General features: G+C 40.9%; 1 protein-coding gene across 1 annotated transcript in view; it reads left to right on the forward strand.

Moving 5' to 3' along the window:
• LOC105221967 (peptidyl-prolyl cis-trans isomerase-like 3) overlaps nucleotides 1-4,605 on the forward strand; it is a 45,717-nt gene extending 41,112 nt beyond the window's left edge. Inside the window, exon 5 of the mRNA XM_049453559.1 lies at nucleotides 4,587-4,605. The gene's annotated coding sequence lies outside the window, so the exon portion shown is untranslated. The remainder of the gene's footprint in view (nucleotides 1-4,586) is intronic.
• The last annotated feature ends 1,395 nt before the right edge of the window (nucleotides 4,606-6,000 follow it).

Below are 6,000 nucleotides of genomic sequence, written 5' to 3' on the forward strand. Positions count from 1 at the left end.
GTGGTTCATCTACAGGGCCTTCATCTCCCAGGTTTTTCTCCAGAAATGGGAGTTCCGCACTATTATCAATACATTCACCATTCTTTTCGAACAGTTTCGTCGTTCGGCGATCTGCTTTCAACACTTACCACGTTAGGAATGGGGTCGATTGTCATGTTCGTTTGGTCATCGCATTACTTCTCCTCCGTCGCTTATGAAGCCTCAGGGTCATCCGTTCTGGAGTTTTTTTATGAGGATCCGCAGTCCCACCCTCTCGAAGCCATAGTTTATGGCCCCCTCGTTGCTGCTAGAAGGATTGGGTACTCTTAATTTAGGAGAATGCGTAGGCCGATATGGTTTCTCAGTCCTCTCCAGCCTGATCACCCTCTAATAGTTAGTGGTAGAGGAGAATTGCAGTATGCAAAAACTTCTTACTTTTCTCAGGGGTGGAGACACGAGCTTTAGCCCAAAGCCACCACCTCTAATCTAGCTACCTTCACCCACTCTTGAGACAGCTTCCTTATAAAGGAATGCAGACCGTTCGTGAGAAAATCTCATCAGCTTATGGAGGCTATGGTGCCAAGTGCAAAAGTACTTGGGATATGGTTCTGGATTTCTCTTGACCACCTAAGTGGTTAGCGGACAGAAAATTGATTTCTATATTAAAAGTTTCTTTTTCTTTTTTATTGGCGTAGACACTGCTTACGCGGTTATAGCCGAGATTACAATAGCGCGCCAGTCGTCGGAGTCGGAGTCGGAGATACCATGTGTAGTCAGGCCCTTCTCCACCTAGTCTTCCTTACAGAGTGGAGGTCTTCGTCTTCATCCGCTTCCTCAGGCTCGTGCTGCGTCGAATACTCTCAGAGCTGGAGGGTTTTCATCCATTCGGAGGACATGATTTAGCCGGCGTAGCCGCTGTCTCTTAATTCACTGAACTATGTCAATGTCGTCGTGTGTCTCGTACAGCTCATCGTTCTATCGACTTCGGTATTCACCGTTGCCAATGCGCAAAAGACTATACATCTTCCGCAGAAGATTTCAGATGTTGTCATCGTCCATGCCTCTGCAGCATATAGCAGGACGGGGATGATGAGTAACTTGTAGAACTTGGTTTTTGTTCGTTGAGGGAGGACTTTACTTTTCAATTGTCTACTCAGTCCGAAATAGCACCTGTTGGCAAGAGTTATTCTGCGTTGGATTTCGAGGTTGACGTTGTTATATTGAAAAGAAAAACAATAAAAGCTTAAGCTTTTAAAAACCATAGCGGCTGCTGGATCTCAGTTTAATGGTTCACTTCTTATTTTCAAAGTGTTTTTGTACATAGCCTAGGCTGTGATAAAACGCTGTAATAAAAAATATTCAGGCACCTCCCGTTAGCTTTCTGCTTCAGCTCGTTTTGTAACAGAGTTTAACGTTTGTCTTTAGGCGAAGTTCATTCGCTACAAACTACTCTACTGTAGCACAGCATTATTTCTCTAACGAATTCTCTCATCTCACCGAGCGAGGTGAAGTGTTAGGAGAGCGCTAAAAACATGATTTTCTTCAGACCTGTCTTTAAGTTGCCACTATTTTATAATCCAAATCGATTCAACTTCTGGAATCGATATTTGGAAGTCTTCCGCCGGTATATCTCCAAAAAGCTGTAAGTTCACAAGTAAACCTTAAACAGGATGATCCATAATAAAAAGTACCATTGTACAGGTAGTTACTTTTGAGAGTGAGTCTCTGGATTTTTCCTCTAATTGGAACTATATACATATATGTATATTGATAATTAATTGTGATCCCCCAGCTGTAATGATGACATTCCTTTCAAAATATTGAAAGGATGTCGTATATTTATTTGCTATTTCCTCTGCTCTGCACAAGTGATAACTGTTCCACTCGTTCCCTGCTGCCCACATACTTGCATCTAATATGCTTGGTTTACTTGAGTCTAGAACTACCCACTCCTTTTGCTCGGTAGGCGTGCGAGTATGTATGTATGAATGTGTGTGTATATATGTACTAAAGTATGTACATAGTTATGCAGTTGCACATACATTTCAATTACTTAAGATTTCGAATTATGTCCTAACATCTATTTCGCGACGCAATCGCTTCGGTCACGGCTTCAGCTACAACTACAGCGACAGCTGCAGCTTCTACAGTTTCTACTTAGTTGTGTTGTTGCAGCAACATTTTCCAGTCGCTGCACTTACAATTCGCCATTCAGCCGGCAATTACAACATATTTCCACATATTTCACACCGAGCGGAACAAAAGCGACCCATCAAAACATTCCACACAAACCGAACGCCGAGAGTCCCCATTTAAAAAAGCTTAAAGAGAAAAATTGCGTTTGCCGTTTTTAAAGATTATGCCACAACAACAACGCAAACAAAGCGCGAGCGCATTGCGGAAAATAAGTCGCAGAAAAAATATGCGAAGATTCAGCGAAGAATACCACTACTTATGGCATATGCATGCATATGTGTATGTATGTATGTATGTAAAGAAGCTGCTCATTTGTATAGATATTGCAGTTGTTGTTGCCGCACACTCTAATGCAACGCCACGGCATTGATAAGGATGCTCCACGTCATGCCATGCTACATGCCACACCACAGCTAGCAGCTTGCAACAGCGCGAAACGGCAGCAGGAGCAGCAGCAAAGGCAACAACAACAAATGCAATCACACCAAGAAACTTAAGCAAAGCAACAACAACAACAACGACAATTGCAGCCAAAGTAACAACCATATGGAAAGCTACAACAACAACAACAAAAGCAGCAACCATATGAAAAGCTACAACAACAACTGCAACCAAAGCAACAACAAGAACAATAACAACAGCAACCAAAGCCACAGCGCCAACAAGCTCTAGCAGTGGCAAGGCGACAACAGTGGCTGGCAGCCGTTTTTACAGTTGTTGGACATTTGTAAAGAAGAACTGATGGCTCCAGCCATGCGCTGCGACAACAACAGCAGCAAAAACAACAACTGCCAACCGGCTACCTCACGGTCGCTGTGCGGCGGCTGCGATTGCTTGTCGAGTGGGTCGCCGCGGAAGCGCATTAGTGACCATCGCGCGATTACGGTGCTGCTGCCGGCTTATGCCGGTCGCAATGGTGACGATGATGGTGGTTGTGTTGTTGTTGTTGTTTTTGCTAATATTGCCGCTTGTGGTAATGGCGAATGGCAGTGGCGTTGGCAGCCTGGCAACGATCGATCTAAGCACTTGTGTGTGTGTGTGCGCGCTATTGCCACACCTCTCGTGCCACACGCCCGCGCATTGCGCCACAACTCACTGTGGCGAAATTAAGTTGTTGCCTATCAAATGCAGGCGAGCGCATTATGTAGATGTACTCCACGCGCAATGAATGTTTTCCTCCTTCTTTCTTTGTGTGTTGTTGTTGTTGTTGTTGCTAGTGTTGGCGCGCAAATAGGTGTGCATTTGTACGCGCTATTCGTAATGGATTCGCATTTTGCCACCACACAACATTTGTTTTTGACATTTGTTTGTTGGCGGCTTTGCGTTGTAATGCCACCAAATGTTCTTGCTGCTTGTATGTATGTATGTATATATGTATATGTCTATTCGATTGCGCACAGCTCGCTAGCAAATGTAAATCCCCTCACTCCACTTGGCAATTTTTTCTCATTTTGCGTTTTTGCATTCTTTTTTTTTGTTATTGTTGTATTTATTTCTATTACTGTTATTGTTGTTGTTGTTGTAGTTGAAGTAAAGTGTTTAATGCATAAATGAAAATTAATGGTTAGTATATGAATTCTTGGCTTACAAAGCGAAAACTTGAAATCTTGTCGTCGTCGTCGCTCGGCCGGCCGGCCGGACATCGCGCGTCGCTCGCCTTTCCGTCGGCCGTCTAGTTTCCACCAAGCATTGACACAGTACTTTACGGATAAATGCATTTGACTAAAATTGAGTTGCAATATAAACATGTACGCACACATGTATGTATGTATGTATGTATATGTACAATCATATGTATATGTAAATTTCTTAGCTTTGTTTGTATGTATGCAGAAATGTATTTTCGCCATTACAACTGTACATTTGCAGCCACATTTGCACATAACTACATTTGTCAGTTAAGCTTAAGCTCCGTTACCATACTTAAGCACTTGGCGTGGTGGTTGTGGGAATATGCACATGCATACAAGTGCATATACATACATACATATCTCATAATTACTAGGAAGTATTTAAGTGGGCTATTTACATTCGAAAGACAAATAAACATATACATACATACATACGTACGAGTATATGTTGAAGCTAAGTATATGTTTGCATACATATTGCATGTGTGGGCGGTCGTGAATAATTTTTGATGGCCGATAACGGACAGTCGAGAGATCTAACGGTGATTGCGGGTCTATAGCATTTTCATCTTTAAATATAACTATATATACAGTATGTTAACAAGCACTTACCTTCAAATACATATATATGTACATATGTATATACATATATCTCTGGATATACATATTTTGTCTATGTAAAGTGTCGAACGAAATTCCCTTACTTTCTCTTCAATTTATAGACTTTTAAATTCTTTTTGTTGAACTTTAATTTCTTCTTTTTCTTTTTTTATTCTGTAGGTACAACCACCGTTTCAAAGTACTATATGAAATTAGTTTGGATTGTGGCCAATAGCACGAGCTGATTTTTTAAACACGTAACAATCCGTATAACATTCGGTATTCACCTTTATTTTCGTCCAAATTCAATATGTTTCTCGTCTACTATGAGCAAAAAATGGTAAGTCTTTATTCATAATTTTAAAATTCTTAATTTATTCTTCAAAATCAATTTTGGTCCCAATATACTTGTGCCAACGTTTTTTTCAATCCTCGAAAGAGTGTTTTCTCAATTTCTGTTGTCAATTTCTGGAATAGCCTTCAAAGCGCGTAGCGATTCACGCTTAATGTCTTCAAATTACTCAAAATGGTTTCTCCGCAGCTGTTTGATTCTGCTCAATAGCCAAAAGTCACACAGAGCTAAATCGGTCGAATCACGGAGAGCCAATGCAGTATGCGACGGTGGATTATCCTAGTGCAAAAACCATGTGTTGTCGGCCGATAATTCCGCTTCGCACAAATGACGCATAACACTCAAATAGTATTTCTTTAGCCGTTTGAAGGGAATTCGGAGGCCACCCCACCTAGATAATCGAAGAAAACTGTCAACATAATCTTGATATTTGATATGGTTTTTTCCGGCTTCGGCTCACCTTTGCCATGATATTCAGTCGTTTGGTCGTTTGTTTCCGGGTCGTAAGCAGAGATCCAAGACTCATCAACAGTAATAATACTTTTCATGATATCCTGGTAGTCGAAAGGCATTGTTTCATAGACGTCAACTCGACGTTGTTTTTCTAACAATTTTGGAATCAATCGTGCTTTCACTTTTTTAGGCCCAAAATAGTTTTCACTTATCCTTCCGATATTCCAACGATACCAGTAAGATCTTTGACTGTCAATCGTCGATTCTCAAGCACCAATTGCTTTATTTTATTGACGTGTTGATCATCGGTTGATGTTGATGGCCGTCATGTTCGTGTTTCGTCGCCAACGCGACAATATTTGAATAATTAGTACCAATCAAAAACACTTGCTAGCGACAAACAATCATCACCGAATGTCTCTTCTAATATTCTGAACGTTTCGGCAGCAGAAATTTGATTCCACACACAAAATTTAATGGAACTCTTTTGTTGAATAATTTCACTCATCGTAAAAATCGTCAATGCACTTTATGTTTTTCAGAAAGACAAGTGTATACTAAGCACTAATTAATATTTGTTGGGTCAATTGGCACAGATGTCACTGACAGTCATACCAACCAAGAAACAAGATATTTCGACAAATGAGTTTTCGCGCGAAATTTAAATTAAAAAGTATTACTATTTTTTGTTCAAGGAGCTGAGTTGACTTAGCCAGCCACAAACAATACTGTGACGCTGCCTCAGCCTTCATATTCCCCAGAAATTCCAGTCCGTTTTGGTTACTCTTT

The sequence above is a fragment of the Bactrocera dorsalis genome, chromosome 3 (assembly GCF_023373825.1).
Source record: "Bactrocera dorsalis isolate Fly_Bdor chromosome 3, ASM2337382v1, whole genome shotgun sequence".
NCBI classification, from domain to species: Eukaryota; Metazoa; Arthropoda; class Insecta; order Diptera; family Tephritidae; genus Bactrocera; species Bactrocera dorsalis.